Raw genomic sequence first — 27,725 nt, forward strand, 5'->3', positions numbered from 1 at the left:
ATAAAAATAAAGGACAACCCTTGATAACAACTCCTTGACAAACTCCTCCTATGTTTTCCTTCTGCCTGGAATGTCTCCTCTACTTCCATTCTCACCTACCCAAACCCCCATTTTTCAATGCCCAGAGCAAATGTCACTGTCTCATTAAAGCCTGTGATTCTTCCAGACAAAAATAAACAACCTCTTCTTCAAGCCACAATAGCAATATTTCTGCTCCTTTCTTAAAGCACTACCATTTTTACCTTCTCTGCATAGAAGTGAGGGCTCTCCTTCTAACTCCTACCCATTTTGGAGGTGGTATCTGTTTTATTCATTTTTATATCTCTTCCATCCTTGCACCCATCATCCATCTGAAAGCAGGTTAGCATGATGCTAAAATCATATGCTTGGAAGCCAGACACAATAGGTAGAAATCCTGGCTCTCGATAGCTTACTATCTGGGTGACGGTGGTTAAGTCGCTTCACCTCTCTGTGCCACATCTGTAATATGGGGGTAGTAACAGTATCCACCGCCTAGGGTTATTCTTATGACTTAATGAGTTAATCCATACAAAGCACTTTAAAAGGCTTCTGGAATGTTATAGTAAGTGTTCAATAAAGGACTCGATTATTATTGGCTCAACAGAATTTATTGAAAATCTACTGTATGCCAGGCACTCTGCTAGCTGGTCACATTAGTGGGTACTCTATAAATACATGAAGAATGCCTGAAAAGGCCTAACATTGACTCAGCCCTTTATGAGTCCATAACAAAGGTCTTCCAGGTACATGATCTCATTTGATCCCCACAACCATTCTAGGGGATGAGTGTCACCATTCCTACTTTTATCAAATGGAGTCCCTTCCGCCCTAGATTGCGCATGCACATATCTGGTGGGTGAAGAGTCTCCTTCGTGTTCACCTCACGAGCCCTCCAACTTCCAGAGTTTTTTCCCCATTCCTTCCTGCAGCTCTTTCGACTTCACGCGAAGCATCTTTTTCAGCATCTGTGCAGCCTGACTACTGTCGTTAGATGCATCCTTGTGTGTTTATAATGCACCACTGATTTGTCTCAGGCTAAATCGTGGGATCTAAAAATAAAGTAACGTTGAACACATATTTCTTTGCATATTAACTTTAAAGAAATAGATTAATCTTTTAGAAATAATCAAAAATGAATGATCCACTCAGCATGTAGCAGTTGCCAAAAACATACAAATAAAAAAAAAAAATCCCTCAGATTTCCCATTTCCCTCTTTTACTCTTCCTGAATTTATTAATTTAAGTATATACTTCATAATTTTTCATTTTAAAAATTAAGAGGTTTTGTGAGGCTTTGGGAAACCAATCTTGTTCTTCCCTGGGGACCCTTAAGCAGAATCAGGATTCATTTATTCTCCTAGTCAAATTCTTATTTTTGAAAATGACATTGCAGAATTGTACTCATCATCCTAAGAGATGGAACAAAGGACAACAAATAAAGTGACACAAATAAAGGTATAAAGGTTTTTTTTTCTGAAATTTCAGCCATCTATCCCACCCATCTGTCCTACAAACTAAGGACTAAGGCATGGTCTGGATTCGAGAGCTGTGGACGGCATGGCTCCTTCCCAAAAAGGAGTTTCCTGAACAGTACAGGAGGTGAGACTTAGATATGCATAACTACGGCACAAGACAGAAAGGGTTATGGAAAGGAGGGCTATTGGAGCGGGAGAGAGAAATTAATTCCTGCTGGAGTAAAAATACAGTTCGCCTATTTGATAAATCATTGAAAACGTTTCCGTCTCCAATATATACTTACGGGCACCCATTGTGACTATTGGCTTCTTTACTTTCTTTGGCACTTGAACACAGTCTCAGTCATCAGCCCTTGGATATTTACCTAAGCCACCATTTAGGCTTGGTGACATTCGATCTTTTCATAATGGGGTAAAAGGGTTCCATACACCAATAAACATACATTCGGGTTGCAACACTGAATAATCAGATGAAGTACAATTTATAAAATGCAGTCATTCCACGCCACATGTCATTTCAGAAGGGGGAGGACTTTAGCCGACTGTGAACAATTACCAAATTGTCGATGGAATTCAATAAATGTTGTTTAAAAAAACTAATTATTTGTTACAATAACCAGCTACTACTGCCACTTTGTATTTGGAGGTTTGTAAACTACTTCCATTTGAAATGTAATTGATTCCATTTTTATCATTTGTTCAAGTTTATGTGGTTGTTCTCAGCCGAAGAGATGATAACATCTATTTTCAGCAAATTATACATTATAATTCCTCATTCAAAAGCTGTAACAGAAAACAAAATGCTAATTTATGCCGTAAACGAAACTACAGAATCATAATCACTCATTGTTAACATTAGGGACTAAAATGCTACTGGAAATGATAAATTGGAGTGGAATGTGGTGAGTGTTATTGGTTAGAGTTTTTTTCCTTTTTGTCCTTTTTGCTTTTTTTTTTCCTTTCTATTTTTCAGACACAACTGACACACTTTCTCATACTCTTTCAGGCAAGAGATTATAGAGATGTCTTGTATTCTTCCAGCTACTGACCAGATGCTCCCTTTGGCCCTGAGCTATAACCTGCAGCTCTGTATTTCAAACCTACAGGAAGATGTGCTCGCTACTTTTCCACATTTCATTAAGCTTCCACACCTAAATTTCCCTTTACTTCAGCAATCTTGTCCCCCTGTGCTTCTCCTGTATAGAAATCCCTCTGCAACATTTTCTGGTCGAGGTGAGTCTCCCCCGAGGGCGAGCTGCCCCTCTGCTTCAGGGAATATACCAATCAATCAATAGTTTAATGGCACAGAAAACCAGAAACTTTTAATAAATCAGGGAAATTCTCATTAACCAAAAAAAGGCGGGAGGTGGGGAGGAATCTGTTACCACATTCCAGCCATTCTGCTTTGTTTAAATCAGCTGCTTCAAGTGAAAAAAAAAAAAAGCATCACCTAAAAGCGTTTTTCTCCTGTCCTTTCTTTTTTTTTTTTTTAACCGATGTCCAAGAGAAAGAAATATTTAAATATAATTGTTATATCTAAAATGCAACTTATTTGAAGGAACCAAAAAGTCACACTGCCTTCTAAAATAAATCACTTTTCTGCTGCCCTTTTTTTGATGTCGTCTGCTGTACACATTTACTTCTTCGCTGGCAAAGTGTGATCATTGATTTCCTATGGTCTCTCTGGAAGGAAGTTCTGCTTCCTTGATGATGACTACAAAGAGCAGATGACCCCATTCTCATTTCGATGCAAACTCTGCACTTTTACATTTCCGCTAGGGCCACAGGAACGTGAAACCAGCAGCAGCTCTTTGCCCTCTTCACAGAGACTGTCTTGCTGTAACTACTGACATTTAATGTTTTCTCTCCCTTTCCCACAACTCTGTTTCGGAAGATCACAATAAAAAGGCTGAACCACTAAAAGGCATGAGTTCATGGTGGACATAAATGTTAGGTGCGGGATTCGATATACATGACACCCAATATATGACATGACCAGGAGGAGTAGGCAAAATCTGGACTAAATCTGAAAGACAAAATGATATCGGTTTGCTTATGAAATGAGAGTGAGTTTATGCCCCCAAAAGATATATATATATATTTGACAGGGATTTGATGCATCTGCATGATTACTTATAAAACTATTCTCTTTGTGAAATTCAAAATGGCATTTTTTCTGTAGAGCCTTGTTTTGCAGATACTTGCGCACATTTGCAATGAGGCCTCCACCAAATCAGGATCAAGTATTGTTGGAAGCTGGCAATCTGGAGACCCCAGTCTATCTCTCAGGCTCGATCAACCATTCAAAAAGAAGGGCAAACACGAACACCTAGACCATTGTCAAGAGGGGAAAGAATGTCAGGTAGTTAAGGTTGATTCCATCAAAACAGAAGACTTCACGCACCAAAGAAAATTATATCTGATGATATAACAGAAAGAAACGCAAGCAAACTTGAGCAAAGGAGAGCGTCCTTATTTTGTGAAGCTGGCAAGTACACGACCAACAAAAACTTGCTAGAAATGTTATGTGTGGTCACACCACGTCTTTAACGTTGTAATGGAGAGGAAGCAGAGTGTAAGAGTAAGGATAAACTGACTGCAAGGGTTCCTTATTCAGACTACCTGGGGAACACCCCAGCTCTGCTCCTAACTAGCTCTGTGACCTCTGGCAAGTGACTTAAGACTCTGCCTCCTTTTCCTCATCTATAAAATGGGAATAATAAAAGTACCTAGCTCATATCAAAAGGTGGTTAAATGAGTCAAATACATGCAGAGCTTTTGGAGCAGTGTTAATAAACGGTAGTTATTGTCACTGCTCTTTGGTTCCTGAGTTTTAGGTTCACAGAACTTTACAAAGAAAAGCAAACTACATTTTCAAATTGGCACCTCAAGGAAGAGAGCTCTATTGAAAGACCCATAAGAAACCCAAATTATTATAAGTCTCTTTAATTTTCTATTTACCCTGAGATACCAAATGTGAGAAAAATAGGGGGACAACTGAATTTACAGGTGGACTTTTCAAATGTATCTAAGGTAAATATATAGACATAAACCATTTTTTGGTTCACCCACACTTATCTTCAAGAAGATAAAAACTTTCAAAAAGTATACAAGCTCCGTGTATATAATTGAACTGAAAGATGTTGGCTTTTCCACAACCTTTAAGTGACGGGCAACTCCCAAATCTTGGATCCAAACATTGCTACCATTTTAAGAATTATGAAATACCCAGAAAAGAGGAAAAAAGCATATAGTGAATTCTTTATAGTACTTAGACTGGATGGAAAAGGAAAAAAAAGCATTCCTCAGTGGGCCACTTTCTACTTTGGCTATTCCATATTTATGGAAGTAGTGCCAAGCCAAGAAAAGAAAAAGGAAAAAGGCAGTCAGCACAAGCCTTCAACAACTTAGCCACATTCATTAATGTTTCTCCATTAAAACTTCTACCCTGCTTGAAAAAGATAGAGTGAATACAAAGAATTGCAGATACTGGCTAACAAGTCCAGGGCAGCATTCAAAACATTCCCTGCCTACTCTGAGAAGACAGTGCGTGTCCTTATAAGGATGCCATTTTATATTTCTTGCCTAGAAATTTTGATAGAGTGGCAGGGAATGGTGGGGGAGGGAAGAAAAGTAAAAAAAAAATTTTGAGTCTGGTGGGATAATGTCTTTCACAAAAGTCAGGTTAAGCTACCCAGTAACCAAAGAACTGGTCAACTGGGCAAATGAAATCAAATGTCTGGCCTCATGGACACCCAGGCAGTCAGCTAATTGGCTCCATTTTTCAACTGATTGATTCAGTATTATACAGACCCGGCCTGCTTCGGGCTTAGGGAGTGACAATAAGGTAACCCAGGTCCAAACTGCAAGTAGTAATGATCTCTCTGTGGTTAGCTTCATGATGGCGACAGAAAACCTGAGCAACTAAGGAAAGACTCACAGGTTGCAAAGCACAACATAAAAAGATAAAGCTCGGTTCTGGAAGCTTGCACTACTGCCATCCCTAGGCCTGAAACTGTAAATTAAAGAATGGTCTGTTGTGTGTTGCACTGAGCCAAATCAGAGACATTTCACATACACGCTTTAATTGGGGGTTTCATTTTAATTGAAGAAATAAATTCCACCTAAGCAGATGCTCCACTCCCCACCCCCACATGCTGTGGTATGTTTTGCACGTTGACAAGTGGGTGCATTTTTCTGCAACATGGTCTACTCAGATATAGGATGGAATTTCCCAGTGTTTAAATGGTAACAGATGCACTTTCGGCTCTAATACACATCGAGCTCTCGCTCAAAAAAAAAAAAAAAAATCACCCCTCTATCCTTTCAGCTTTATTAATGAAATGTCACAGAATAACTAAAAACTTTTTAATCATCAATGATTTTGCGGCAGGGGGAGGTGGGGGCGAGAGGGAGAGTATCTAGTAATGAATAAATGTCCCAGTTGTTTCCAAATTTCCAGGTCTGTGTTGAAAGAACTCCCATCTTCATTACTTTTTTCACTGGCTTGTTTATAACGAGAGGTGTCAAAATCATGTTTCTTGTGAAAATGAAAGTAATCAAAATGCCTTGTGATTCCAGGAAAAGAGCTTCTTAGGGAGACATCCCTGCCTGCTATTGATGTTGTAAAAAGGCTCCTTTTACATGGTATTAGATGTTGAGAGCACATCATATTGATCTACAAATAAAAGCTTGATTTTTTTTTAGTACAGTCAACCCTTACCTTCATAAGCACTTTATAACACTATGAAGAGGGTTTTGTTTTTAATTGAGGTGGAGTAAACAAATCATATTTGAAGAGCACTGCTATTTTTAGTGAACAGAGGATTTGTAAGCTTTTTGGCAGCAATTCAGGTAAAATTATGAATAAGTCTCCCTCTTTCAAATTTGGCCCAGGCCTCCCCATAGGCAGTTCTCTCTGAGTCTGAAAAGGAATTTAAAGTATCATCCTTGTTTGTCCTTTTTCCTTCACTGGAACAGTTAGGAGCAGGTTGCTCAGTCATTGAACGCTAAAAATGCAAACTGGAGATCAATAAGAAGCCAGACCTCATGCACATATATTCTTCAGCCCTGAAAAGGGTGATGTGGCTGCGTTGGGAAACCACAAATCCTGGTAAGACACACTGCCTGGTCGCATTTACCACCAGAGATTAAAGCTCTGATAGCACTTGAGGGCACCTTCTCCTAATGATGCACATCTCTCATTTGTTTCTGTACTTTATCTTAAAGTTCAAACGGCACCACTGGAAGTAGAAATCAATATTTCAAATAATCTCCCTATCCCCACCATACAATTCCACTGCACTAAGGGAAGCTTCTACCCAGTACCAGTGTGTTAGCTAATCAGCCTCCACAGAGCAGCGCCAGCTGCTTTATCAGAAATTCTTTCCGATTTTCTCAGCAACATGAGTTTCCCTTTCTAGAAGAAAGAAAAAAGAAAAAAAGAAAGAAAAAAAGCTCAGATCTGTCTCCTGGGTAAATGCTTTTCCAACTTAAGTTAAACTTAAGTTTACCCGAAGAAACCGTTAGGTTTTTTTTCTCTCTCTCCCTCTTTTGAAAACGCGCCCCCACCTCCTTCTCTGGTTCTTTCCTTCCTATACTCCAAAACGTCCCCACACTCCTCCCTCTCGTCCACCTCCTCTGGTTTCCAAGGAGTTTGCACGTGATTGCCTGTCTAGCAAAATCCGGCCGCAGCTCTCCGCTTTAAAACGCCCTCAAATGGCTTGTTTCCTATCTCATTAGAGATACTGACAAGCCTTCCATCGCTGCAAAGCTGTATCCCTGCTTGGGCCTCCTTACACCCAAGTCTCCTCTCTCCCTTCCGTGGGGGAAAAACAAAGTGCCTGAATTACGCGGCCCGGAGGGTCAGGTCGGAGACACACGCCTGGAAACTTATCCTAACCCTTTTGACTCCAGAACTGGAGGGGCGCGGCGCTGCCGAGGAATCCCGAATCCCCGGCCAGGGTTTATGCTGGGTGTGTGGTTCAAGCCTTTCCTACCCACATCGGTCCTCACAGGCGAGCTGGGGTCGGTTTCTGATTCACAGACAACCACACACATACGCACACGCTCGCACACACATTCATATACACACGACACCGGCGCGCGGACGCTCGCTCGTGGAGAGCTGGAGTTTTCCGAGCCAGAGGAGGGGTCTTTGGCTCTCCTCAACCCCCAACCGGTGAACGAAGGCGTGGAGAGGACCCAGGGCCCGCCTGGAGGGACAGCGTGGCCTGGAGAAAGCCCCTAGAGCCGGCCAAAGGTAGCCGGGGCGCCCCCCGGCGCCCCGCTCATACCTCTCCATCCTCCCCAACTCCAGCGCCGGCTCGGTCACCCCGGCGGCTCCTGCAAGTTTCTACTCGCAGCGGGGCCTTCCTTTTCCCGACCGCTTCACCCAGAGCCCTCACCTCAAGCGGCTGGGCCACCCTTCCACCTCTACTTGAGCTCCACGCCCCGCGAGAGACCCGCGCGCTTCCGGGGGGACTCCCAGACACCCCCACCCGCGGCGACGGCCAGGCGGTCTGGCCGAGCTCGCCGCCGCCTCCCGCTGCTGCTGCCGCGGCGGCGGGAGCCTCTCCAAGGCTCCCCGGCAGCCCTTATGTATTATTCACTTGGGTGGCCGCGGCGTTTTCTGGAGAGCCCGCGCCGGAGAGGCGAGGTCTTCACCCTGACAACTACTAGTTCAGCTATATCAGTTTCTTGGAAACTGGGGGTGATGCGGCGTCGGCGCCAGCGGAGCACATTTTTCGGTTGTTTTGCTTTGGGGTTGGCTTTTTTTTTTTCTTTTTTTTTTACCAGTAAGGAGCTCGGCGGAGCGCGCTGCGCCCCGGGCCCTGGGAGGGAGAGCCGGCGAGCGCGACAGGCAGCCCGGTGAACGGCCGAGGCTGGCGGGCGGCTCGGGATGAGAGGCGCCGCGGCGGCCCGGGGATGGGGGCCCAGCAGAGCAATTTTACTCCACACGCTCCTCCCGCTCCCCGGCTGGCCCGATCCCCCAGCGGCGCGCGCTTCTCTGGACCGGGAATCCCCCGCGCCCCGGACCGCCCATCGAGTTGCTGCTGCCTTTCCCCATTGCTCCTCCACCTCGTCTCCAGCTCCAACTTTCCCCAGCCCCAACGAGCGCGCAGGGGCGCGCGCACGCGCGCGCACCACAAACACACTCACACACACACACACACACACACACACACACACACACACACACACACACACCCCTCCCCTTCCTCGACCCGGGTTCCACTTCCCCGTGTAGTTTGGAGACGACAGATGCCTGTAGACTTTCACCAAACAAGCGGTGGGGGCAGCAGACTACAACAGTTATTTAATTAAAAGGCATTTTTCCTCTATTTCTCTTTCTGCCTCCTAGAATAGCTTTGCACCCCTAAACACTGAGCACACGCCCGTCTCTCTCCAGGTTCCCAGTGGCCCGCGGACACCCATCTTCCACGTTGCCCCTTCCCGGCGTCTACCCCCACATTCCTCGGTCCCCTCCGAGTCACACCGACACGCACACCTAAAGGCCGGCGGCGGGGGGGCGTCGAGGGCACCATGCAGCCGAACTGCATTGCACAGTCATCAAAGTTAAGTGTGTGTTTGAGGGGTGCGTGTGCACGCCGGGGGTGGCGCGGGGTCACCGGGAGCGGAGCCTCCACTCGGCAACCCCCCTCTCACCGGTCCGGGGACTCCTCCACTTACGATTGCAGCCATTTTAGGGGAAGAGGTAGCTCGGGGCCCTGGGGGACAGCACATCGCCGGGGGGCCGCACGTCGCGGGGGACTCGCGGTCTGCAGCCCCTCGGCGCAACTAGAGGGAGGGCGGGCGGGCGCCGGGCGGACAGGGGCGCGGCGCCGGCGGCGACTTGAGGAAGGTTGCGCTCGAGTTCCCTGATTTTGCCTGGAGTTGTTCGGGGTAACGCGCCGGCTCCTGCCTCTTTCTCGGGTTCCCGCTGGGCTGGGAGGTGAGTTGGTGGGCGGGGGGGGGGGGGGGGGTTGGGGGGGTGTCGATGGTAGATTGGGCACGGGAGGAAAGCGACAGATCCTGGCGACTGAGAGCTGGCGCTGGAGAGGGGAGGGGATCTCCTCTAAACCGGTTGGCACTGACCCAGACAGTGCGACCCACTTGGCCCCCCTTCCTCCCCACCCCCTCCCAACCTCTGCCTCCCTGCCGGGTGGCCAGCGAGCGCACAGCGAGGGGCACGGGGCGCGACGCCGCCCGGCACCGAGCCACCCCTTACCTGGTTGGAAGGGGTTTCCCAGGAGGAGCCGTAGTTGTAAAAGAAGGAAGAGAGGAAGGTGTCTTCCGACAGCCCGCAGCCCGCCATGCTCTGGATGCAAATAAAATGAAGAAAGAAAAAAAAAAAAAAAAAAAGCACATACACACAAAAGCAAGCAAAAATTTTCAAAATCAAATTAAACCAATAAGCGAAGAAATTATCTCGAAAATAAATTAAAGGAGGAGGGGGTAACGGGCTAAGGGAACGGAAACTCTCGGCGGTGCTGCCTCTCCGTCCGGGTGAGGAGGGAGGCTCGGGCTGCCGCCGCCGCCGCTGCCGCCTTCTCAAGACGGTACCTAGAGAGGTTCGTCCTGACTTGGGCAGCCGCCGCCGCCGCCTGTGCCGGCTGCGTGTGTGCGCGCGTGTGTGTGCGTGTGCGTGTGTGTGGTGTGTGCGCGCAGAGCGAGAGACCGCAGGGGAAGCGAGAGGACGAGAGAATAAGCGAGCCGGGAGGGAGGGCGCAGAGGCAGAGAGAGCGGGCGGGCCGGCGTGTGCGCGCGGGGGTGCGTGCGTGCGTGTGTGTGTGTATGTGTGTGTGTGTGCGCGCGCGCGTGTGGCTGGGTGTGCGTCTGTTTGGGGAGCTCACCGGAGAGCCGGGGCCGTCACGTGGGCGCGCTGACTCCGCCGGCTGCCGGGGACAGCCTGTACTACAGCCCCGGCCACTAAATCAGCCCGCGCAGCTGGACCTTTGCAGCCCCCGCAGCCCGCCCGCCGCCCACTCCCGGGCTGGCCGCCGGCAGGTGGGTGAGTGGGTGGGTCGGAAGGGGACCGCCCAGAGCCCGGGTGGAAAAGAAAGATGCCTGCGGAGACTCGCAGGTCCGCCGCTTGCGCCCCGCACCCTCCGGGAGGCAAGCCTTGCTCCTAGCTTCTTTTGAAGATATTTTAATTCCTAAAATTGCTTTCCCGCGCAGAGCCCCCTTTTCTAGCCACGGGGAAATTATTTTCATATAGTTAATAGATCTCGCTTTTCTTTCTTTCCCGGTGCCACCGCCACCACCACCACCACCCCCACCCCCATCCCCCGCAGGCGCGCGTACAGACACACGCACATGCGGGCACACATACACACACACACACTCTCTCTGTCTCTCTCTCTGTCTCTCTCTCTCTCGTGGCCGCCTCCTCCCATCCCAAATGCAAACCGACTTCCTTTGGCGGTTGCTGTAGTTAACCTAAGTCAATGCTACATCAAACTAGGCTAGGCTGAGAGCGCTGGAAAGTGGATTTAGGGGACAACACTGCCCCAGCAGGAAGAAAGGCTGGATGACTTTTAATGGGGCTTTCCATCCCTAGTTTGGCATTCTGTTGATTTAACGGTTTAAAAAGAAAAAGGATTTTCTAGCTTCTGCACTAAAATCCAGGCCGCTTGAGTCACAGTTCTTTAAATGGAGCTATTCTCTTAAGTCGGTTACATATTAGAAAAATGTGAGCGGATGTAATTTCCTTTTTCCCCCCCAGATAGTATTCTGGTTCCAAACCTTTCTCTCAATCTTTGTAATTGGGTAGCTGAAAGTTTTTCTCTGTAAAAAAGCCATTCCTTACCTGCTCCCCCCTCTTTATACAGATATTTATAGTCAATAAAACACAAATAAAAACCAGTTTATCCGTGTAAATTCATAACAAATATTTGAATCCTCTCAGGAAAACACAGAACAACCTCTTATGGGCCGTTTATATTGTTTTCCTTCAGATTTTCTCCAAATGCTGCCCATTTTCCTTTGAACCAATTATGTTTTTCCAAGAGTTCACACTTCCTCTTGTAAATTCCCCACTTGAGGTTGAAATCCTCTGTGAAATAAACATTTCCACAGCAACCCTAATGATGTCACAAACAGCGGTTCAGGATTTCAGAGGGGAAATAAAGCAAGAGGAAAAGATGGCTTTAGAAAGACGGCTCCTGCTTTCTTACAAATAGCAGAACTCCTATTCGAAATTCAGCAAACATATTCGATTCCTGGCTAAATTCCTGGTTTCTTTTTCTGAAATTGAGTTATTTTTCAAAGATATGTCAAATGATCGTTGGAAAAATAGGTCATCATCCTCTTCTCAGGGTTTGTGGAGAATGGTGTTTCCAAGCAGTGGCCCCTATCCACATTGGCCACTACAGATTTTAATAAGAAGCGTTGTTGGTGTTTTTTTTTTTTATTTCCTAGAAAACGCTGTTGGAATCCGAAAACATTTTGAGAGATGGAATTTAATGTGCTCACTTCAAAACCCAAATAATGCTGACTGACCCAGCTTCAAAAAATACAACAGTTTAAAAAGTATTAGGCCCCACAGAAATTCTACTCGGTTATCAAAAGCAGTGCTGATCTCACCAATATTAAATAGAGCGGCTTCTCCTCTGTCACTCCTTCTGCTGTAGTGTTTCCAGGCTGGGAGAAGAAGGGAAGCATTTCAATCCCTCTGCAATCCCATCCTTATAAACATTAAACATAAGGGGACTGGGGAATTCAAAATTTCAGCCCGGCACCTGGAGTTTCTCAGGCTACCTGCCTAAACAAACTCCTTTAAAGAATATTTATGAAGAACAGTACAGAAATGTATGGTTTATGAAGTGCTGTTCATATTTATTGGCGTAAGTTAATGGGCTGTTCTTTACGCCATTCGTTGCTCTGCTGATTTCGGCTCAAGTCCCACTTCCAACCCAGTGGAAGTTCTGGTCCTGTTATTCCCTCTCCTGTTTGGTGAATGAAAGGATTTATTTCTCCTGTTCCTATGTGGCAATAGGCTCAGAGAGGCTCAATCACCAGCTACAAGGCGGAAGGGATCCAGCTACAAGGCGGAAGGGATCAAACCCAAACTCAGTGACCCCACCCACGTCCTCATCCAGACATGAGCCCTTCGAAGCCGGCTCTAATTTGTCCATCTCATACCACCCCTTCCAAGAATGCAGCCCGTGGGTCCAGCCATTTCGTTGCTCACAATTGATGACAAGTGTTGTGCATGTGCAAAATACTTTAAACATTGTGGGCATGTTCCTTAGCTCACCCACTCTTCACCAGGGCCCTTTTAGGTAGTTTCTGTTATTTTTGTTTTATAGATGAGGAGACCAAGGCTCAGGGGAAGATCACTGATGAGAGTGCCCACATGCCCACAGGTAAATAATGGCAGAGCTGGGTCTTGAACTAAAGACTTTTGGCTTGTGATCTGTTTTTCTCTGAAAGTTAGTCTTTCCCTTCACCAAACACATAGAAAAAGGAGTGCGTGGATTCACCAAACAGGCATAGGGCCTACAAAAGCACCTGGGGGAGGCAAGAACAGGTGAGAAAAATCTCCTCTGAGCAGCAAAAGGGACCATTTGTATAAATGAACTCTGGCCTCCAGCCACAAACATTTGGCTCCCCTTGAATCTCCAGCTCCTTCGTCTTTTTAAACAAGGTAGCCCAGGAGAGGGCCACTTAGATAGACTTCTGATAAAATCCCCCCTCCTTGTGCTCTCCCAGGGCAGCCCCTGCCACCCTGAAAGAATTCTGCCTTCCTCGGTAGATTTGTGCACCTGGTACTGGCACAGGAGCATACAGATTTGTTTGCTAGTTCCCAACAACATAAAAACAAGCCACCTCCCCACCCCACCCCCCCGCTGGGGCCCAGAACAGATGGAGGTGGCCCCTTGGGAAGCAGAGGGAGCCACAGGCTCATTGAGAAAAGATCATTCCAGACACCTTGCCAACTCCTCGCTGTGCAGGATTCAGAAGTCAGAAGATGGAAACCCCAAACAGAAAGCATCTGGATTTCCAAATCCACTTGTAGTGGGTTAGTTCTCCCCAGACAAACCAAACTTTCTGCTGCATGAATTCCTCTATCATGGTGCCAAGTCAGGATCTGTCACACTGAAAATTTGCGATTTGTTGAAGTAATATTTCATTAGTGATAAAATGCATCTTTATTCATAAACACTTTTCCCCAAGAAATTAAGGTTTGCATGAATGTCATATTTGAAATTGATTAATAGTCCAGGCAATACCGGGGTGTTTCCCTCGCTTGGAAATGGCATGCGCTGACACTCTCTTACCACTAGGGTATCATTTAGTGACTGGCTGCACCACGCTGCAGATGCAAGGGGCCAAATTGCTATAGATATGGATAAAAATGATCGTGTTGGCTAGAACTGCAGATGGGAAGCAGAAGTAAGGTACAGAGGAAAGAGACTTTATTCAGTCTCTTGCCTTTATTAAAATAAAATCTGCTAATTTGTCTTAGGTTAAAAAAAGCAAGAAAAAAAAGCCTTCTGAACATATACTCCTGTATCAATTCCAAACAAACTGAAAACCAGTATTATTCCTGCCTTCAAGAAGTTTACAGTTGCAATGAATGTTATTTGGTCTACCAATTTTTTTGGTTGTCCATTTTTTTTTGCAAATTTTTAAAAAGGTACATCCGTTCATCAAAATTACCATTACCCTGGGGAAAGACTAAAAGTTAAGGAGAAGAGAGACAAGGAAAAGTTGAGAAGCCAAAAGAAAGAGAGTAACAAAAAAAGAAGGTGTCCTGCGAAAAAGTGCAAGAAAACAAGAGCAGGGAGAAGGAGGCAAAAAGAAACCAAGGCAGAAAATGAACCTCAAAATAACAATGGCAATAAAACTCTGTAAATAAACTCATTACCCTCCCCCATACATGGGACATGACTTTCAGAGATGTAAGTGTCCCTGGTCTCATGGGACCTCACTCCCAGGGATGAGCCTGGCCTTGGCACTGTGGGATTGAGAATGGCTTCTTGAAAAAGGAATATTAAAAAATAAGGTTTCAATGGCCAAGAGATTTCAGATAGAATCGAGAGGGTCATTCTGGAGATTACTTTCATGCAGGCTTCAGCCAGATATTACAAATTGCCATCGTATGCCAAGCTCTAATCAACAGCATTTCTGAAAACCCTAAAGAAAACCCAGGGCCCTATCTAAGACTCTACAAAAATTTTACCCATGAATTTATTTTTCAGAAACTTAAAACCTCCAGATCGTTCCTATACCAGATAAGACCTGAGACTTAGTCTCTCCCAGAACATCAACCAGTTGCATTCCACTATCACATAATGTTAACACCCCTTTTCAACATGAAGAAGTTAGAAGGGCCATTGCGTAAATATCCCTGAAGACTGAGAGAATGATCAAATGAGAGAGAGCTGTAACAGAGAAGTTAGGATTTAACAAATGATTTTGACTACTGAATCATTATATAGTTAAAAGTCTTTAGTGTATTAGAACAGCCAGAAGGAAATTCCTGAAATTGTGGAACTGAAACCCATACTATAGTTTGAAATTTGCTCTATAACTTCTTTTTAAACTGAAGTTTGAAATGTATCACTTTTCTGTATAGATATTATTTTCACAACAAAAAATATTTTAAAAATAACAATGGCAATAATAACAACAAACATTTATTGAATGCTTATAATGTGCCAGGCATGACACATAGCACATGATGGTCTTTCTTATTTGAAGCTTTCCTAAGACAAAGATTGGGGCACATGCTTTTATTGGGAGGTGATCCTGGAAAATGCAGGTAAGGGAGTAGGAGAAGTGAGATGAAGAAGTAAAGGAAGCTGTCAAGGAAGCAGTTGTGGGAAACTGGAGCTGAATCCTACTTGGGAACCTCTGGGGGGTGGGGGCAGTGTAGAACACAAACCCCAGAGTTATCCCACTGGCGGGCAAGGGAGCTGGGGTATCGCTCCTCTACCTCCTTGGCTAAAGGCTACTCCCAGCTGTTGCCACATCTGACCTGGGGTAAACATGGGCAAAATGGGGTCTGCAGTCCTCAGGCAAAGGGATGTGGATGCTGATGTTAGAATTCAGGGCCATGTATACAGAAACAGTAAGGGGCCATGGTGATATGGGTGGGACCCCAACAGCATCTACTATGCACACATTAGCTCATTCAATTTTACAAAAACCTTAGGAAGTGGCAACTATAACATTTCTAGTTTTTTCCAAGAGAACACAGTCTAGGAGAGTGAGGAGTGTCATCTGTTGTTTTTACCCAGCCGGCATCAGTTCCCTCTTCTGGGAACAGCCCCCTGATTTTCCTTATGGAAACATTACCTCCCCCATCTCTGTGATCACTCCTAACTCCCTCCCCTAGGGAGGCATAGGTGACCCAAGCTGGCCTGATGGAGGCATAGGGAGAGAGGTATGCTCTTTTTTGCCAGGGGAGCAAAGCTGGGAGAATATAAACCTGGAGTTCTTCCAAGCCATTGTACTCCCACGAGAACAACAGTGAAGTCAACTCAGAGGAAAGAGAGCTTGCGGTAAAGGGGCAAACATTGCTGACTTGCATCTTTTGAGCAACTGGATCCAGCCTCACCTGAAGCAAGATACCTCCCTGTACTTTCCAAGTGTTTAAGCTAATACTTTCCTCTTTGTTTATAAGCCAGTTGGAGCCTGACTCGTAGAAGTTAAGCAACTTGGCCAAGATCACACATCTAATGAATGCAGAGGCAATGCCCAGACCCAAGTAACCCTAATTCCATATAACACTGAAGTCCATGTTCTTAACCACTGTGCCATCAGAACAGACTTCACAGCCACCTCGCCCTTCTCATTGCCTGTCCCTCACTTGGAACGTCTTTCCTTCCAGAAGCAGTTGCTGCTCTGCTTAAGAGATTAAGGGTTCAAGGTGCATCTCCGTTTTATTTGAATTACCTGTTTCATCAACTCATTAAAAGGGTGGCCATGTCTTAATGATGGTCACTTCATTAAGGAAATAGAGAATTAAGACCTTCACCTCTTGCTTTTTTTCTTATGAGCTAATCAGGAGATAGTTACTGACAACCCTTTTATAAATCAGAACTCTAGTTCCACGTGACAAAAACCAAACTCCACTGGCTAAGCAAAAAAAAAAAAAAAAAGAGGGGGTAATTTATTGGCTTACTTAACTGAAGAGAACAAAAGTAAGCCTTTTTCAGGCAAGCTTAGGTCTATCCAGGGCTCAAACAGTGTCAACAACATAATTTCTTGGCTTTGATTGCCTTTGGGCTGACTTCATTCTCAATTCTACATGGGGCCTCCAGCAGTTCCTGGCTCACTTCTTCCTTTTTACCAGTGGTCCTAATGGGAAAAGAGTAGATAGATGCCTCTATCTCAACAGCACCAGCAAAAATCCTGAGATTTAAAATCATGGGCTCCGACTGGGTTATGTGCCATCTTTACACTAATTACTGTAGCCAATGGAGTACAGTGACCTGATTGGCCAGGGTTTGATCACATACCCAACCCTGGCTCTAGAAGTGGAGTCAATACCAAGAAAGCACATGAACTGAGACTGGGGAAGAGGTGGCTCTCCAGGGGAAAACTGGGGCACAATCTAGTAATCTCTTTCCAGAACAATAATTGGATGTCAAGCAGGCAAAAATGGCAGTTGTCCGCATTTATGCCTACTATGTATTCAGCACTGTGATTGACATTACAGAGGACACAAGACCTGTTCCCTGTCTTTAAGAAGCCCATACTGTGTTCACATGGAAAAACAGAGAGCAATACAAGAAAATATAGAGTAATAAGTGCAGTTAATTGGTGTGTATGCTTGCAGTCCAACAGAATCAACTTCAGAGACGTTAAACAGAAGGTCTTTGGTAACTCATAGAGTACCTGGGAGTCCCAGAGAATGAGGTTGAGCTGCTACCAACCCAGGAGCAAAGCAGCCAGAGAAAAAGTCTGAATAGTATTAAAGACTAAACACCAGATACTCTACCACTGCCCCAGAAGAATAAGATGGCATTGCCACCTCGTTTTCCAGAATATCTGATCTCCCTGCACTTGGCTGCTACCCATTCATTGTTCATTTCTGCCTATAAGTCTGAAGCAAGTATATTTACTTGGTGGCACCCTTAGCTGTAAAGGGATCTAGATGTTGTTTTAGCTCTCTGGTCTCTAAGTACCAGTTAGCAAAATAAGAGAGTGCTGCAATGGATACTGAATGAGTTAATATACAATACCAGTCATTGAGAAGATTACAGGAGTTCAGAGGGAGAGAATAAGATAAGTGCAGGACTCAAGATCCAGTCATCTGTCACATGAGTTGTCTGCTTTAGATCTGACATTGCCAAAAATTTAAAGGATCTGGATGGCAAGGGGTAAGACAGCTGCAGAAGCCTGTACTCTTCAGACGACATCAGACCATTCCTGTAAGTCCTGGATGCCATTTAAGACAGGTGATGGCAAGCTGTGTTTGTCCATGGAAGGTAAAGGTCTAGACCATGTCATATTAGATGAGACTATGTCATATGATGAACAATCATGACACTTCCCTCCCCTTCAAACCTGTCTTCAATGCTCCTTCCTAAATTTCTCTACAATACTTTCACTTCTCTCCACTTCCACTCTGTCACCTACCCCAAGCCTTTCACCTTTTTCCATGACTTCCCAATAGACCACGAACACATCTTGCATCCATTCTAACCATAATCGTTTCAAAGCTCAAACCTAACCACAGCCCCTTCAGTGGGTTCCACTGCTTTTTGTATCAAACCAAAAACTCTTAAAATGGCCCTGTCCAATCCTTCCAATCAATCCCCTACTTTTTCCCTTCCCCCATCCAGCATGCTTTTCCAGTGCCCCATTTGGCCTTCTAAGAAGCCCCAAAGCCTGTCACGATGGAATTCCTCCCAAGTAACTCTCCAGTCTCCGCTCAAGTAACTTTCTCCTAGCTCCTTTTTGTACATCTCCCAAGCCATTTGTGGCCTCCTTGTTACAGACACACTGAACTTCAGAGACATTAGAGTCCTTCACAATGGTAAGGCTTTGCCTGTACTGTTCCCACACTGTATAGAATACTTTTCCTGATCTTTTCTGCCTGACAAAGACCTCCTTAAGAACTAGCTTGGAAGATACCTTTTGGGGTGTAAATCTTTTGGTACAGCCCTAGAGGAAACCCCTTGTGTCTCTATTATCCCTGTTTATACCACTTACCCAGTCCATATCCCATGAGACAGTCTTAATTCACCTTTGCTTTCCTCACCTAGCACAGGACCTACTCGATAACAGTTGACTGAACAAAAATGAATAAACTTTAAAAAAAAAAAAGGAAAGAAAAAGTAATCCCCCTACACAGAAAGCAGTAATAAAGAAAATGTGTTCTACTACCACCTTGAGACCTCAATTAATGTGCTTTTCTCCTCGCGAATCCTTGCTTCCAAACAAACAGAAGCTGACAGTCCGAATTAAATCATTTATCTTTCCAGTTCCCTGCCTTGGCTCTAACACTAGTTAGAAAAAGCCCTGATATTTCATAAGAAACTGGCAGAAGCAAATGCCACAGCCCAGCACCTTGACTTATCTGGTTGTGCAACCCATATATACATCTAAACAGGAGAAAATGTTCATTTCCAATGCTTCTTTTTGCCTGGGAGGGATTAAATACTACATTATCATATTTGATCATTTTGTCTTCTCACATACACCCTAAAGGGCCTCCGCATATGTATGTGTGCGTCTGTGCACGTGCCAATGGCATTGTTCAACCCCAAACGCGGCTACAGCTGTGAGTTACACAGTACAAACAGCCTTAGCAGCAAAGGACACAACCAGAAATGCAGAAAACTTCTGCTAGATGCTATGTTCCCGTTCTTCCTTATACATTTTAATGCCTTTTGATTTAGAGTGACCTGTGGGTTTCTGACCATGGGCCAGTGAGGAAACAAAAGACCGTTTCCACTTGCCCCTGTATAATTAAATACCTAGATGAAGTTTTCTCTGGTTTTGCTTTCAGAGCCAAACAACGCTTGTTTGCATTCCATCATCATATATAAACACCCACAGGCCAGGATAATTTACCTTTGCCGTTCCATTGCTAGACCCTTAAATCAGGGCACCCTGAACCGCATTTAAGCAAAGCACATCAGAAAGGCCTCTGGTTATAAAGCCTGCAGTATTTATTTTTCTTTAAATAACAAAAATATCCGACTTACAGTCCACTATTCAGAAAGGGATAGCGTGGGTATAGACACTCCATAGATAATCCCTGCATCTATGGATTCCAACATCTTTTTCTTCTAATCTTAGCTCTGGGCTGCTAAGAAGTCACTAAAGAGATTGGTTTGGGTGTCACTTCTATTTGCTTTCCCTGCCGACATCTGGTAAGGCAGACCCCAGTGAGTCCCAGGGAGATGGCAGCAGGGTCAGGCAAGAGGGAGTGAGAGGCAGTAGGGAGAACCCATGAGTTTGGTCGTTGTTACAGCTGGAAGAAACTGAGACACCATACAGGATGGTGGTTCAGACCAGGGCTTCTCAAGGTTGAATGTGCACACAAATTGCCTGGAGATCTTGTGGCAATGCAGATTCACACTTGGCAGGGTTGGGCTGGGACCTGAGATGCACTGGTGCTGGGGCCAGCCCCCTGGCCACACCTCAAGTGGCAAGGTTTTAGACCTCAGACTCTGAGTCAGATAGACCTGGCTGGGAATTCTTTGGTAGCTGGGCCCTCTTGGGCAAATCACTTGATCTCTCTGGGCTCTCAATTCCTGATCTGTATAATAGCTATGATAGTACCTATAGGCCAGGCTGCCAAGAAGATTTAAAAATTGGATGCCACACAGGAGAGGGTTAATGCTATGCCCAGCACATCGGAAAAGTATTGATAAGTGGTGGTTATTGGGGGTTATTGGTTCAGATGCTTCTTGTATGGGGTCATGTCTATGGTGACCGAGAAGAGATTGGAGCCCACCTGCCCCAGCCCCAGGCTAAATTGCCTTGTCTGTGGTGTTATTTTATGATATTTAATTTAATAAATGACTTTTCTTAGTTTTATTTTCTCATTACACAAAGTTAACACATGATTGCTTATAGAAAGAAAAAACAATGAGAAAAAAGAAAGAGAGGGAGATAGGGAGGCAGATAAGGAGGAACAAAGGAATGAAGACGATAAAATAAAATGATTTATCTAGCACACACAAGTCACTTGACACTTTGGTCTATATACTTCCAGGCATAGGTCCACATGTATTTTAAATAACGAGATTTACATTGTAGATACCATTTGCAATTTTTCATTTTCACTTGATACATCATTGTCATAATAGGGACAATTGTAGGCATAGCAAGAATAACAGCAGCTGGTCATAGCTATTACTATGTACCAAACACTACTCAAACACAAAGTGCATTCTCTCATTAATTTTCACAACAGTGCTTTGACACTCTTATGGTGCTCTTATAACTCCCATTTTACAGATGGAGAAATGAAGGCATCAAGAGGGTACATGGTTTACTCAAGGTCAGATGGCTGGTACGTGGGCAATTCATGTTGGAAATCAGGTAACTTGAAGCATAGCCCATGCCCTTCACTTCCAGATTCTACATCCTTCATGGGTTCATCCTGAATGCACTATTTCATTGCCTGACTTTTTTTTTTTTTACACTGCCACATCATAAATCTCTTTCTACATCATTCTAAGTTCTTATAAGCATCATTTTTGTTGGCTGCCTAGTATTCCATTACCTGTTAGTAACTCCATTTTGCAGATAGGAAAAGCAAGGCTTGGATGCTCAATAGGCTGGCAGAGAGTCAGTGGAGCAGCCATGGTCTGCTGGCAGCCCAAGGCTCTGCCTACCCTCCACTGCTCTCTCAGAAATAGCACATCAACTACCCACTACACAACAGTTATTTGCTGGTCTCTGTGGAGAATAGGATACGATTCTGACTGTTGTGGAACCTGTTTTCCAGTGGGTGAGACATGTAATGAGTGAACAAGTAAATGGGTGAACAAGATTTGAGATATTGATAAGGGTAGGGGAAAAATCCCTTCTGTGACAGGATGAGTGTGACTGGCAATGATAATTTAGGAAAACTGCCATCTGAGGTGGTAACATTTGAAGTTATATTCCAATGAGAAGAAAGAAGGTAACCAGAAAGTACTCTAGATTCAGATGGATTTAAATCTCTCAAGAGTAAATAAACTTTAATGGAACCCCAAGGGAATAGGAGTCCTCAGCACCTTTTACCTAACACATTCTCACAAAGAACACGTGAGAGGCAGAGGAACAGAACTGGAAAGCAAGACTCGAACCAGAGGCTGGGGGAGCAGTCCTGGCTCTGGGCCCTGTGTGGCTTCAGACAGAGTCTCAGTCACTTTGTCTTAAAATGAACTTGTACATGACATCCAAGGGTGAAAGTCTCCCTGGCAGTGTGGGAAATGACTCCCAGGGATGAGCCTGGCTCTGGCACCATGGGATCAACAATGCCACCCTGACCAAAAGTGGGGGAAAATGTCCAAATAAGGTATCAGTAGGTGTGATGAACAAAAGGGGGGAAAATTAACAAATAAGGTATCGGTGGCTCAAAGAGTTCAAATAGAGTTGAGAGGCTACTCTGGAGGTTGCTCTTATGCAAGCTTCAGTTAGAGATTCTTACTTATCATGATTTGCCAAACCTCAACCAAAACTATTCCTGCCAACCCTAAGGAACACCTAGGGCTTTATCTGAGATTCTACAAAAGTTCCATGCACTAGAATTACTTTCCAGAAACTTACAACCTCCAAATGTATTCCTAGGTCAGATAAGTCTTGAAATGCAGAGGGGCCAGCCTCTCCAGAATATCCAGCATGAAAAAGTTAGAATGGGCATAGCCCAAATATCCCTAAAGATAGGGAGAAAGATCAAAGGAGAAGATGGAGTTATAACAGAGAAGACAGGATTTAACAAATGAGTGACTGATGAATCATTATATTGATAATTCTTTCAGTCTCCATGTCTTAGAGCAGCTAGAAGGAAAACCTAAAGTTGTGAAACCATAACCCATACCAAACTCTGAAATCTGTTCTAAAACTAATTGCTGTGGTGTGCTTTGAAATTAATTGCCTTTTTTATGTTATTTTTCACAATAAAAAAAAAATGAACTTGTGACACCCATCATAGGGCAGACTTACATGCTGTAAGCATATAAGGCATCTTGCTGAAAGGGGCACTGAACACTTTAGCTGCTATCTCTCTGAAAACTCAGGGTTGAGTGGTCTGCCTTTCGAAGACTCAAATCTGGGTCATTAAACTATCGGCAGTAATCAATAGTAGAATGAGTTTCCTGAGACCTCACAGACTACACGTATTTGTTTGGCATTGTCACCATTTCACAATTACATTCCAGATGATACTTTGCACACCATTTGCTAGATCTCACCACTGGGGCAGCCTGGAACATTCTGATGAATGACCATCAGCTTCTCATTTAATATGTTTACTCTGGTAAACCAAGTAAGAGGGCTAACCAGCCCACCTAGGACCGCCTTTGGCTTCTCTCACCTCTCAGGTGATGCCATTATCGAGGCAGAGGCCTTTTGGGAAAAACTTGCTCTCTCATCTTTGTCTGTGACAATAAATAATAAAAACTTCCCCCACCAGGAGTCAGCACTAGCTGGGTTAAGCAGTTTGCCATGTCATCTAAATTAATCCTCCTACTCCTTGTTCTCCCCATTTTACAGATGGGGTGGGGGGCTGAGGTTCTGGAAGGCTGAAGAACTTGGCCAAGGGCTCACACTAGCTCAGTGCCAGGCACTATTTTTCATCCACTCGTCCAGTGCTCACAACAGCATCAGGCTTAGCGTGCTGCAGGAACTATACCCGCTTTCATCTTTTCCCAGCTAACTCCAAACTCACTTCCAGATCTCAGCTTCAGGGTCACTTCCTCAGTCTAATGCCCGTATTATGGGCTTGCCAAGCACCGTATTCTTTCCTTTCAAACCTGTCACAGTCACGATTACACGGTTGTTTGTTATTGGATTATTGGATTCATGTGTAATGCAGGGGATAAGAGCATAAGCTCGCACATCAACTACCTGGGTTTGGAAGCAAACGCTACTTGTTTCCTGCTGAGGGACTTTGGGCGAGGTATTTAGCATTCCTGAACCTCAGGTTCCTGTTCTGTAAAGTGAAGGTGATAATAGTAAGTACCTCACAGGATGATGTCAGCGATTAAGTAAACTTGTGTCACTTAAACGCTTTGAGTAATGCCCAGAGGATAGCATTCGATACATGTAGGGAGGGAAAAGAAGGCTGTTTCCCAACAACACTGGAAGCTCCACGAGGGCAGGATGATGCTGGGCTTGCTCCCCGGTGCCCAGCTCAGTGCCCTGGCCGAATAGATGCCCCATAGATATCCACTGAATTCAGTGAAATGTTATGTTCATCATCCTCATTTCATGAAGGAGCAGTTGAGTCATTTGCCCACCATCACGCAGCTTATCTAAGAGGCCAAGCTGAGACTGCCCCAAATCCCGTGCTCTTACCCCGTGATAGGGGTTGATCTGTGGACCCAAAAGGACTTGGGTCCTCACAGAAGAGGGAAATTTGGACACACATGGGGGACAAGAGGCAGAGAATGAAATGTACAGCTGCCTGCCAACCCTGTGACTTTGGAGCTTCAAGCCTGCAGAGCAGTGAGACAATAAATTTGTGTTGTTTTCAACCACCCAGTTTGTGCTACTTTATTGTGGCACCCTAGGAAATGAAGACACCCACTTTGCCATTCTCCTTGCCATAGGGTCTTTCCTTCCAGTCTGTGGTAGGAAGATCCATGGTCGGGGGTGGGGAGTGAAAACTTAGTGAGGAAACATTTTTGAGATGGGAGCATCTTCATATCTTCTCCTGAGACTCTGGCCCAGGGACCTGCAGATTTTCACCTCAGCCGGGTTGCCCCTCAACAGACGCTCCAGCTGGAAACAAAGATGGCAGCCTTGGCGGGCACCAGTCTCCTTCCTCGAGCAGTGGTCTCTCCCCTCGGACCTCCTCTCCTGGGGATACCACAGCTTGAGGAAGGGGACCTCCCATCTTACAAACACCCTGGTGTTTTTAACTTCTTTCTTCATTTCCCCAGGGGGTTTGCGTTGTGCCCTGGGCCTAATGATTTCCTGTGAAAGCTCCCCCTGGGCTGTTTTCCTGTGTCTTCAAATGAAGGATTAATCCAGCCAGGCCGGCTCCATTCCCTTCCTTTTACCAGCTTGGACCAGACCAACCGGGCTATTTTTTTTTCCTCTTGAATTTTAAGAGACTTGCAGACACAAAGATCCTTTTAGCTTTTAACCTGTTTAATAATTTATTATTTATCTGATATTTTTGTAAATGTATTCCTCAGATCATGCTTCTGCAGCTCCAGTTTCCAATTTGCACCTACCTGACATAGTTGATATTACAATCCATTGATGCTGTTAAGGCAGGGTTTCCTCTTTTAACACTTTTTTTATAGTCCTAATGAACTTCTATGCTTCATTTACTCAGAGAAGACGTCTCTCTTCCTCTTTTACATTTTCCTGCTCCCAGGCATACAAATCATATGTGTCACCAATCCAGTGTTGATTTTCCCTGTGTGGGTTCTGTTTTTTAAAAAAAGGATGTTTGCCCTTCAGCCTGCTATCAACCAATTTCTTCCTACTTGAAAAATTTGCTCTTTTAAATTTCATCATTGGTTATTTCCTTGGGATCTGACCCTCTGTTAAGAAGTCAAAACCCATTCTGGAGTAGTCATCAATACCAAATAGTCTCATGAATCTTTGGTATCCTCCAAAGCACCTAGCACCAGGGTTGCCCACAGCAGGCATGCACAAAGTACACGTTGGATGATCCAGGTGGTTAACAAGCAATTTTTCTAGGGGTAGGGTGGGCTGCTGGTTAAGGGTATGGGTGTGAAATCAGGCTGCCTGGGATTCAATGCAGATTGCTCCCCCCATTAAATGTCCGACCATAAGTAAGTTACTCAAATGCTCTGTGTTTCCGTTTCCTTGGCTGTAAAATGGGAATGAGAATAATTTTACCAAGTCCCAAAGGTTGTTGCAAAGACTAAATAAGTACATCACTCAGGGTGGTGCCTGGTAGTAAACTCTCAATCAATGATAATTTGCCATCGTCGTGTACCTATTAATAAGACTTTTTGATACGAGATGACCTTGAATCACAGATAGAATGGAGCAATTCAAACCTCTCCTCTCCCCTCAAAATTCACCAGCAGAAGTGATAAAGGTAAAGGAATGCTCCTGGCTGCTGACACGAACATTGAGGTGTGTGGAAACAACTCAGCCCTGAGTCCTAGTGTCACAGGGATGCAGACCTTGAGGTCACACATCTATAAAATGCAAGTGGTGCTTCATCCTTTGCTGGCGAAAGAGCCCACAATCCCCATCCTCACATCTTCCCTTCGTTTAAATAACTTCTTGCTTCTTTGGCCAAAAGCAGACTGCCCACATGCCAGCTCAACCTGGTAGCAAGCCAACATGCTGGATAGAAGCCATTCAGTCCTCTGTCAGGATCTGCCAACTCAGGTGGCAGAGGCAGACATGTCCACTAGGGGGCAAGTGCGTTCATTCATCGTCTCCTGTGGTGGATCAGACCCAGAGCTAGAAAGGAAAAGCTAACGCATTCCTGGCACCTACTCTTACCCCAACTCTGTGTGCACTACCTCACATGATCCTTTCTCTAACGTCACTTGGGGGGCTGTATTAGGTCCATATTAGACCTAAGAAATGTGAGGCCTGGGGGATTAAGTAAACCTGCCCAGGGTCACACACAGCTAAGAAAAGGAGCTGCAACGGAACCGATTTCTTGCTCTACCAGGTTGCCTCTGGGATCCCAGAAGAGGGTAGCACTCAGTTTTGCCTGTATTAAGGGAAGGCATGCAGACACCAGAAATATAGACACTGATAAAATGTGGGCCATGTTCATCTTTCCCCAAAATAGCATTAGGCCTAGGCTTCCCAAAGTGGGTCTCACTGAACCAAGGCCCAGGAGGGGTCTGTAAAAAAAAGAGTTCTGAGGTCATCTAAGCCTTAAAACTAGCACTTACTATTCTCTCTGAAATACAAACTACATGTTATTTATTAAAGGTTCTGAGAAGTCCTGCAGTAAAAAAGAAGTCCTGTTTGCTTGACTTTAAGCCAGCCAGCATTTTCACTATATATATAAGACATATATAGAGAAATAAATACAGATACGGCATCTATTAATGTTCACTTTGAGAAATGCTGGTTTAGGAAAACAAGGAGCATACTGAAAGTGAAATAGGACTTGATACATTTGAACAACAAATTGACATAGATGTCTCAAGCACAAAAAGAAAAGTGCCCAAGCAGTATAATTATGGAAAGTCAGAGTTGTGAAACAAAACACGACCATAAAGAAACCAAGACTTTATGATGTGAAAAACCCTTTCGGCATTTAGGGTGGCTCCCGAATATAATCCAGGAGACAAAATGTCAAGCCACCCAAATTATTTCTCACCATGGGGTACAAAAATGTGTATTTTATGAGTTCCTTGAACATATATTAAGAGCTAAGGTCATAGCATATTCACGTGAGCATATATATGAAGTTGCTATGTTGACTAGCATGATCAAAGTTTTGTTATCACTCTGTACTGAATGGCTTAGAAAAGTATAGTCCACAGGAGCAGATGGTAAGACCTATGGCTGGCTCTGAGCCTGCATGCTGCAGTTCAGTGAGAGGCCACTGATGAAAGGTAAGGAACCCACTGGTGCTCCACAGCTGGAGCAGCTGCAAGGTCTGACCTTGGGCGGACCAGCAGTTGGCACAGCAGCTCAGCGGGTTGTGCTGACCTCACGCTACAGGATGTAGATGATAAAAACAAGACTCACTGTTCCTGGAAGGTTAAAGATGGCTGCAAACACTTTGACACTTCTCCCATCAATAGGTGGGGTCTTACTGGACCCCACCTCCCTTGAATCTGAGCTGGCCCTGGTGAACTGCTTGACCAAGAAAATACAGCAGAAGAAATGTTCTGGGACCTCTGAGACCAGGTCACAAGAAGCTTTGAAGTTTCAGCCGTGTCTCTTGGAATTCAGCCACTATTCTATAAAGAAGACCAAGCAGACCTAGGATGAGGCCATGTGGGTAAGAATCAAGACCCAGAATAAACAGCTCTGGCAGAGCTCCCAGCTGACAGCCAGCACCTTCTAGCCTGTCATGTAAGTGAACCATCTTGGAAGTGGATCTTCCAGCCCCAATTGAGCCATCTCAGCCAATGCTACCTT

Source organism: Tamandua tetradactyla, chromosome 19 (genome assembly GCF_023851605.1).
Source record: "Tamandua tetradactyla isolate mTamTet1 chromosome 19, mTamTet1.pri, whole genome shotgun sequence".
NCBI lineage: Eukaryota > Metazoa > Chordata > Mammalia > Pilosa > Myrmecophagidae > Tamandua > Tamandua tetradactyla.